The sequence below is a fragment of the Coregonus clupeaformis genome, chromosome 20 (genome assembly GCF_020615455.1).
Source record: "Coregonus clupeaformis isolate EN_2021a chromosome 20, ASM2061545v1, whole genome shotgun sequence".
In the NCBI taxonomy this organism is placed as follows: domain Eukaryota; kingdom Metazoa; phylum Chordata; class Actinopteri; order Salmoniformes; family Salmonidae; genus Coregonus; species Coregonus clupeaformis.
This window is the reverse complement of record NC_059211.1, coordinates 18910048-18920203: the sequence shown is the minus strand read 5'-3', so window position 1 is coordinate 18920203 and position 10156 is coordinate 18910048.

Sequence of the window (10156 nt, the reverse complement as noted above, 5' to 3'; positions counted from 1 at the left end):
AGAAACTGGGAATTTTATAACTGCTGTTGACATAGCTAAGTAAATTAAAGAATACTCTTATTGCAATGTGGATTGCTCTTAAAAGAGCATTTGGTTGTGCATAGTGTAGTCTGTGGTGTTGCCAGGGAACAGCACCCTCTACGAAGAAGTAGGAGGTGAAGATCTCCCGCACATGGATTGCCTCCCATGCTGCGTTGTTGGCCCCGCCCCCATCCTTGAAACATCCTGCAGAGCAGCGGCCCTCTCCTCTGGCACACGGCGGCGAGCTGCAGATCCCCTCCTGGTCCTCGTGTCCATCCTCATGAAGTTATGCAGGACACAGGTAGCCTTCACATGCCTGAATTCCCCCAGGAGGCAGTCCCAGATGGCCCTGGTCACCCAACCTTGCAGTGCCCTACACGGTAACTGTAAGCAGTCGTTTTGAAGGAATCTCCAGTTACAAGGTATCTGTAGGAACATGGAAGAATGTCATTATTAGACTTTTACATCACCAGGTCATTGTGGATTACTAAAGTATAATTAATATCCCTTATAACAAATCATGATAACATTGGATAAATAGATGCATGTGCACACACGTGCATGTGACAATAGCGGGATTTGACGAACATATCAATAATATTTCAAGGACCGCTTTTTTCCATCTTCGTAACATTGCAAAAATCAGAAACTTTTTGTCCAAAAATGATGCAAAAAAACAAATCCATGCGTTTGTCACTTCTAGATTAGACTACTGCAATGCTCTACTCTCAGGCTACCCGGATAAAGCACTAAATAAACTTCAGTTAGTGCTAAACACGGCTGCTAGAATCTTGACTAGAACCAAAAAATTGGATCATATTACTCCAGTGCTAGTCTGTTAAGGCTAGGGCTGATTTCAAGGTTTTACTGCTAACCTTCAAAGCATTACATGGGCTTGCTCCTACCTATCTCTCCGATTAGGTCCTACACGTACTCTATGGTCACAAGACGCAGGCCTCCTTATTGTCCCTAGAATTTCTAAGCAAACAGCTGGATGCAGGGCTTTCTCCTATAGAGCTCCATTTTTATGGAATGGTCTGCCTAGCCATGTGAGAGAAGCATTCTCGGTCTCGACCTTTAAGTCTTTACTGAAGACTCATCTCTTCAGTAGGTCCTATGATTGAGTGTAGTCTGGCCCAGGGGTGCGAAGGTGAACTCGCCATCACGGTTGACAACTCCGTTGTGTCCTCCTCCCAGAGTGCGAAGAGCCTTGGCGTGACCCTGGACAACACCCTGTCGTTCTCCACTAACATCAAGGCGGTGACCCGATCCTGTAGGTTCATGCTCTACAACATTCGGAGAGTACGACCCTGCCTTACACAGGAAGCGGCACAGGTCCTAATCCAGGCACTTGTCATCTCCCGTCTGGATTACTGCAACTCGCTGTTGGCTGGGCTCCCTGCCTGTGCCATTAAACCCCTACAACTCATCCAGAATGCCGCAGCCCGTCTGGTGTTCAACCTTCCCAAGTTCTCTCACGTCACCCCGCTCCTCCGCACACTCCACTGGCTTCCAGTTGAAGCTCGCATCTGTTACAAGACCATGGTGCTTGCCTATGGAGCTGTGAGGGGAACGGCACCTCCGTACCTTCAGGCTCTGATCAGTCCCTACACCCAAACGAGGGCATTGCGTTCAACCACCTCTGGCCTGCTGGCTCCCCTTCCTCTGCGGAAGCATAGTTCCCGCTCAGCCCAGTCAAAACTGTTCGCTGCTCTGGCACCCCAATGGTGGAACAAGCTCCCTCACGACGCCAGGACAGCGGAGTCACTCACCACCTTCCGGAGACATTTGAAACCCCACCTCTTTAAGGAATACCTGGGATAGGATAAAGTAATTCTTCTTCCCCCCCCCCGCTTTTCTAGGGAGTTTTTCCTAGCCACCGTGCTTCTACGTCTGCATTGCTTGCTGTTTGGGGTTTTAGGCTGTATAGCACTTTGTGACATCTGCGGATGTAAAAATTGAATTTGATAGCATCACAAATTAATACATAAATACCACCTGAAGCTTGATGATGACTTCGAATCAGCTGTGTAACATATTTACTTACTTGAATAGGTTCTCCCAGTCATGTGGACGATTGGAAACAGGGCAGAAAAGTTTGTCACCAGAGCGCTTTAGAGCATATTACTATTTACCTGTGAATAAATTAATGAAATGGAAAATGGATTAAACTATTGACCCATTTAATAACCAGACCTTAATACAAACTTGCTATGCTGAATTCTTGAAGCACAAATGAACTGATGCCAGCGAGCCACTCTGGGCGGCCGACGCGGCACAGGGCAATTTACCACGTAAGGCGTCAAACTGCCGACACGTTCATGTCACATTCATGTCACGTGACACATACACATGATGGAGTGTTCACTTCCTGTAACTTGCCAATGACACATCAGTGTCAGTTTGCTTGTAAGTTTATGGGGGGTGAATAGTGCCAGAATTAAGCCTAGGCAACCGTACCACCGTGTGGCTGTCGCCTACCATTGAACGTGTAGCTAACATGTCATCATACCAACACCTTACTAACGTCTGCGTGACGCCTGCGTGTTAATGAAAGTCATAAGGTGCCTAGTTTATATTTATATTAATTAAATCTCAACCATAAATGTTAGAAATGTACCTTTTTTCCCCGGGCAAGCCGACATGCCGATGTAGCCACCTTGAGCTATAGTGTAGCCTACGACTTGTGTATTTCCTGTTATCGCTAATGGCCTGAAAAAGATGTCCAATCTATACAGTGGCTTGCGAAAGTATTCACCCCCCTTGGCATTTTTCCTATTTTGTTGCCTTACACCTTGGAATTAAAATGTAATGTAATTGATTTACACAACATGCCTACCACTTTGAAGATGCACATTTTTTTTTTTTGTGAAACAAACAAGAAATAAGACAGAAAAACAGAACTTGAGTGCGCATAACTATTCACTCCCCCAAAGTCAATACTTTGAGAGCCACCAATACTTTGAGAGCCACAGTCTCTTGGGGTATGTCTATATAAGCTTGGCACATCTAGCCACTGGGATTTTTGCCCATTCTTCAAGGCAAAACTGCTCCAGCTCCTTCAAGTTGGATGGGTTCCGCTGGTGTATAGCAATCTTTAAGTCATACCACAGATTCTCAATTGGATCGAGAATTTAAATGTCTCCCCTTAAACCACTCAAGTGTTGCTTTAGCAGTATGCTTAGGGTCATTGTCCTGCTGGAAGGTGAACCTCCATCCCAGTCCCAAATCTCTGGAAGACTGAAACAGGTTTCCCTCAAGAATTTCCCTGTATTTAGCGCCATCCATCATTCCTTCAATTCTGACCAGTTTCCCAGTCCCTGTCGATGAAAAACATCCCTACAGCATGATGCGGCCACCACCATGCTTCACTGTGGGGATGGTGTTTTTTTTATTTTTTTACATTTACGTCATTTAGCAGACGCTCTTATCCAGAGCGACTTACAAATTGGTGCATTCACCTTATAGCCAGTGGGATAACCACTTTACAATGTTTATTTTTATTTTTATTATTATTATTCTAATTTTTTTTGGGGGGGTGGGGTAAGGGGGGGGGTAGAAGGATTACTTTATCCTATCCCAGGTATTCCTTAAAGAGGTGGGGTTTCAAATGTCTCCGTAAGGTGGTGAGTGACTCCGCTGTCCTGGCGTCGTGAGGGAGCTTGTTCCACCATTGGGGTGCCAGAGCAGCGAACAGTTTTGACTGGGCTGAGCGGGAACTGTGCTTCCGCAGAGGTAGGGGAGCCAGCAGGCCAGAGGTGGATGAACGCAATGCCCTCGTTTGGGTGTAGGGACTGATCAGAGCCTGAAGGTACGGAGGTGCCGTTCCCCTCACAGCTCCGTAGGCAAGCACCATGGTCTTGTAGCAGATGCGAGCTTCAACTGGAAGCCAGTGGAGTGTTCTCGGTGTGATGAGAGATGTTGGGTTTGCGCCAGACATAGCATACCTTGATGGCCAAAAAGCTCAATTTTAGTCTCCTCTAACCAGAGTACCTTCTTCCATATGTTTGGGGAGTCTCCCACATGCCTTTTGGCGAACACCAAACGTGTTTGCTTATTTTTTCCTTTAAGCAATGGCTTTTTTCTGGCCCAGCTCTGTGGGGTGTACGGCTTAAAGTGGTCCTATGGACAGATACTTCAATCTCCGCTGTGGAGCTTTGCAGCTCCTTCAGGATTATCTTTGGTCTCTTTGTTGTCTCTCTGATTAATGCCCTCCTTGCCTGGTCCGTGAGTTTTGGTGGGCGGCCCTCTCTTGGCAGGTTTGTTGTGGTGCCATATTCTTTCCATTTTTTAATAATGGATTTAATAGTGCTCCGTGGGATAATCAAAGTTTCTGATATTTTTTAATAATCCAACCCTGATCTGTACGTCTCCACAACTTTGTCCCTGACCTGTTTGGAGAGCTCCTTGGTCTTCATGGTGCCGCTTGCTTGGTGGTGCTTAGTGGTGTTGCAGACTCTGGGGCCTTTCAGAACAGGTGTATATATACTGAGATCATGTGACAGATCATGTGACACTTAGATTGCACACAGGTGGACTTTATTTAACTAATTATGTGACTTCTGAATGTAATTGGTTGCACCAGATCTTATTTAGGGGCTTCATAGCAAAGGGGGTGAATACATATGCACGCACCACTTTTCCGTTATTAATTTCTTTGAATTTTTTGAAACAAGTTATTTTTTTCATTTCACTTCACCAATTTGGACTATTTTGTGTATGTCCATTACATGAACTTCAAATAAAAATCTATTTAAATTACAGGTTGTAATGTAACAAAATAGGAAAAACGCCAAGGGGGATGATACTTTTGCAAGGCACTGTAGGTAATCTGTCTTTCCCGCAACGCCTCATGGGATGGTATGTTATCTTATCTCGCTGTATACAGATCTAAATGTTGTTAGCCAATCACAGACTGTGTTGTTACCAGTTCCCAGTGTCAGACAACCAATAAGAGTTGTGTCCGTGGCTTTCAGTCGAATAGAGGAGTTAATAGGCTTTCCCAGAGGGTCCGTGCTATTTGGGATCATTCATTTGTTTTTTTACAAGCGTTAGACACGATTTTCGAGAGTGTCTGCCCCAGATAGTTTCCTTAGAGATGATGAAAATAATTACCAAGATGTCTTTGATCCCGATTGAGTGGTAAGTAGGGTATATTTAAGTTGTGATATCGTTAGGAAATATTTAGGCCTACTGTGTTGATAAGGCAAATTTGGTTTATTTGAAAATTATTCATTTTTGTTGATAACGAGTTGACAACGTATTGTCGAAAGCACGTAGGCAATATTATTTACTGTGGCGAGTAGGCTAGTGTACAATAATAACGTAATTTGATGTGTTAGTATAATTTATTTTATACATTAATTAAATATATAAAAAAATATACATACGTGGTGCTATAGGATATATACAGTGCCAGTCAAAGGTTTGGACACACCTACTCATTCCAGGGTTTTTCTTTATTTTTACGATTTTCTACATTGTAGAATAATAGTGAACACATCAAAACCATGAAATAACACATATGGAATCATGTAGTAACCAAAAAAGTGTTAAGCAAATCAAAATATATTTTATATTTGAGATTCTTCAAATAGCCACCCTTTGCCTTGATGACAGCTTTGCACACTCTTGGCATTCTCTCAACCAGAGAATTCATTTCAATTAACAGCTGTGCCTTCTTAAAAGTTACTTTGTGGAATTTCTTTCCTTCTTAATGCATTTGAGCCAATCAGTTGTGTTGTGACAAGGTATGGGGGGTATACAGAAGATAGCCCTATTTGGACCAAGTCCATATTATGGCAAGAACAGCTCAAATAAGCAAAGAGAAATGACAGTCCATCATTACTTTAAGATATGAAGGTCAGTCAATCCGTAACATTTCAAGAACTTTGAGTTTCTTCAAGTGCAGTCGCAAAAACCATCAAGCGCTATGATGAAACTGGCTCTCATGAGGACCGCCACAGGAATGGAAGACCCAGAGTTACCTCTGCTACAGAGGATAAGTTCATTAGAGTAACCACCTCAGAAATTGCAGCCTAAATAAATGCTTCACAGAGTTCAAGTAACAGACACATCTCAACATCAACTGTTCAGGGGGGACTGTGTGAATCAGACCTTCATGGCCGAATTGCTGCAAAAAAAACACTACTAAAGGACACCAATAAGAAGAAGACACCAGCTTGGGCCAAGAAACACGAGCAATGGACATTAGACCAGTGGAAATTTGTCCTTTGGTCTGGAGTCCAAATTGGAGATTTTTGGTTCAATCCGCCGTGTCTTTGTGAGACGCAGTGTGGGTGAACGGATGATCTCTGCATGTGTATTTCCCACCGTAAAGCATGGAGGAGGAGGTGTTATGCTGTGGGATGCTTTGCTGGTGACACTGTCTGTGATTTATTTAGAATTCAAGGCACACTTAACTAGCATGGCTACCACAGCATTCTGCAGCGATACGCCATCCCATCTGGTTTGGGCTTAGTGGGAACATCATTTGTTTTTCAACAGGACAATGACCCAACACACCTCCAGGGTGTGTAAGGGCTATTTTACCACTCGGCACTTCGTGGAATGAGTTTGACACCTGTGCTCTACATACTGGTCTTTGATGAGAAGAAAAAAAACTGTTGGGTGGAGGTTATCTTCTGCACTGTTAAACCAATCCAGTAACTCTAACCCAGAAGCTTATAAGATGTGTATGATGGCGCCGGAGGGGATGGCTGCCATTTTATGGACTCTTAACCAACCGTGCTATTTTCTTTGTTTTTTCACATTGTTTGTAACTATTTTGTACATAATGTTGCTGCTACCGTCTCTTATGACCGAAAATAGCTTCTGGACATCAGAACAGCGATTACTCACCTTGAACTGGACAAATCATTTTTATTTTATGAGTCGGACGAGAGGGATTTGCTCCAGACACCCGACAGGGCCCTCATTCCCGTCATTTGCAGTAGAAAGAAAAGGAGATATCGCGGAAGGAGATTGGGGTGCTTGGTAAGGAGGCGGCGACGAGTGGCTAATCTGCCTTTGCCATCGATACTATTGGCCAATTTACAATCGCTTGATAATAAAATGGACGAACTACAGGCACGAATATCCTAGCAACGGGACATTAAAAACTGTAATATCTTATGTTTCACCGAGTCGTGGCTGAACGATGACATGAATAACATACAGCTGGCGGGTTATACACTGTATCGGCAGGATAGAACAGCAGCCTCTGGTAAGACAAGGGGTGGCAGTCTATGTATATTTGTAAACAACAGCTGGTGCACGATATCTAAGGAAGTCTCAAGGTTTTGCTCGCCTGAGGTAGAGTATCTCATGATAAGCTGTAGACCACACTATCTACCAAGTTTTCATCTATATTTTTCGTAGCTGTCTATTTACCACCACAAACCGATGCTGGCACTAAGACCGCACTCAATGAACTGTATACGGCCTTAAGCAAACAGGAAACGCTCATCCAGAGGCGGCGCTCCTAGTGGCCGGGGACTTTAATGCAGGGAAACTTATATCCGTTTTACCTCATTTCTACCAGCATGTTAAATTTGCAACCAGAGGGGAAAAAAACTCTAGACCACCTTAACTCCACACACAGAGACGTGTACAAAGCTCTGACCATAATTATATCCTCCTGATTCCTGCTTACAAGCAAAAACTAAAGCAGGAAGCACCAGTGACTCGGTCAATAAAAAGGTGGTCAGATGAAGCAGATGCTAAGCTACAGGACTGTTTTGCAAGCACAGACTGGAATATGTTCTGGGATTCTTCTGGGCATTGAGGAGTACACCACATCAGTCACTGGCTTCATCAATGACGTCGTCCCCACAGTGACTGTACGTACATACCCCAACCAGAAGCCATGGATTACAGGCAACATCCGCACTGAGCTAAAGGGTAGAGCTGCCGCTTTCAAGGAGCGGGACTCTAACCTGGAAGAAATCCTGCTATGTCCTCCGACAACCCATCAAACAGGCAATGCATCAATACAGGACTAAGATCGAATCGTAACACTGAAACATGAATGAGAGCATCAGCTGTTCCGGATGACTGTGTGATCACGCTCTCTGTATCCGATGTGAGTAAGACCATTAAACAGGTCAACATTCACAAGGCCGCAGGGCCAGACGGATTACCAGGACGTGTACTCTGAGCATGCGCTGACCAACTGGCAAGTGTCTTCACTGACATTTTCAATCTCTCCCTGTCTGAGTCTGTAATACCAACATGTTTCAAGCAGACCACCATAGTCCCTGTGCCCAAGAACACTAAGGTAACCTGCCTACATGACTACCGACCCGTAGCACTCACGTCTGTAGCCATGAAGTGCTTTGAAAGGCTGGTCATGGCTCACATCAACACCATTATCCCAGAAACCCTAGACCCACTCCAATTTGCATATCGCCCCAACAGATCCACAGATTATGCAATCTCTATTGCGCTCCACACTGCCCTTTCACACCTGGACAAAAGGAAGACCTTTGTGAGAATGCTATTCATTGACTACAGCTCAGCGTTCAACACCATAGTGCCCTCAAAGCTCATCACTAAGCTAAGGACCCTGGGACTAAACACCTCCCTCTGCAACTGGATCCTGGACTTCCTGATAGGCCGCCCCCAGGTGGTAAGGGTAAGTAACAACACATCCGCAACACAGGGGCCCCTCAGGGGTGCATGCTCAGTCCCCTCCTGTACTCCCTGTTCACTCATGACTGCATGGCCAGGCACGACTCCAACACCATCATTAAGTTTGCCGATGACACAACCGTGGTAGGCCTGATCACCAACAACGACGAGACTGCCTATAGGGAGGTGGTCAGAGACCTGGCCATGTGGTGCCAGGACAACAACCTCTCCCTCAACGTGATCAAGACAAAGGAGATGATTGTGGACTACAGGAAAAAGAAGAGGACCGAGCACTCCCCCATTCTCATCGACGGGGCTGTAGTGGAGCAGGTTGAGAGCTTGAAGTTCCTTGGTGTCCACATCACCAACAAACTAACATGGTCCAAGCACACCAAGACAGTCGTGAACAGGGCACGACAAAACCTATTCCCCCTCAGGAGACTGAAAAGATTTGGCATGGGTCCTCAGATCCTCAAAAGGTTCTACAGCTGCACCGCCGAGAGCATCCTGACTGGTTGCATCACTTCCTGGTATGGCAACTGCTCGGCCTCCGACCGCTAGGCACTACAGAGGGTAGTGCGTACGGCCCAGTACATCACTGGGGCCAAGCGTTCTGCCATCCAGGACCTCTATACCAGGCGGTGTCAGAGGAAGGCCCTAAAAATTGTCAAAGACTCCAGCCAACCTAGTCATAGACTATTCTCTCTGCTACCACACGGCAAGCGGTACCGGAGCGCCAGGTCTAGGTCCAAGAGGCTTCTAAACAGCTTCTACCCCCAAGCCATAAGACTCCTGAACATCTAATCAAATGGCTACCCAGACATTGCCCCCCACCCCTCTTTTACGCTGCTGCTACTCTCTGTTTATTATCTACTATCACTTTAATAACTCTACCTACAGTGGGGAAAAAAAGTATTTAGTCAGCAACCAATTGTGCAAGTTGTCCCACTTAAAAAGATGAGAGAGGCCTGTAATTTTCATCATAGGTACAATCCAAAATCCAGAAAATCACATTGTAGGATTTTTTATGAATTTATTTGCAAATTATGGTGGAAAATAAGTATTTGGTCACCTACAAACAAGCAAGATTTCTGGCTCTCACCGACCTGTAACTTCTTCTTTAAGAGGCTCCTCTGTCCTCCACTCGTTACCTGTATTAATGGCACCTGTTTGAACTTGTTATCAGTATAAAAGACACCTGTCCACAACCTCAAACAGTCACACTCCAAACTCCACTATGGCCAAGACCAAAGAGCTGTCAAAGGACACCAGAAACAAAATTGTAGACCTGCACCAGGCTGGGAAGACTGAATCTGCAATAGGTAAGCAGCTTGGTTTGAAGAAATCAACTGTGGGAGCAATTATTAGGAAATGGAAGACATACAAGACCACTGATAATCTCCCTCGATCTGGGGCTCCACGCAAGATCTCACCCTGTGGGGGTCAAAATGATCACAAGAACGGTGAGCAAAAATCCCAGAACCACACGGGGGGACCTAGTGAA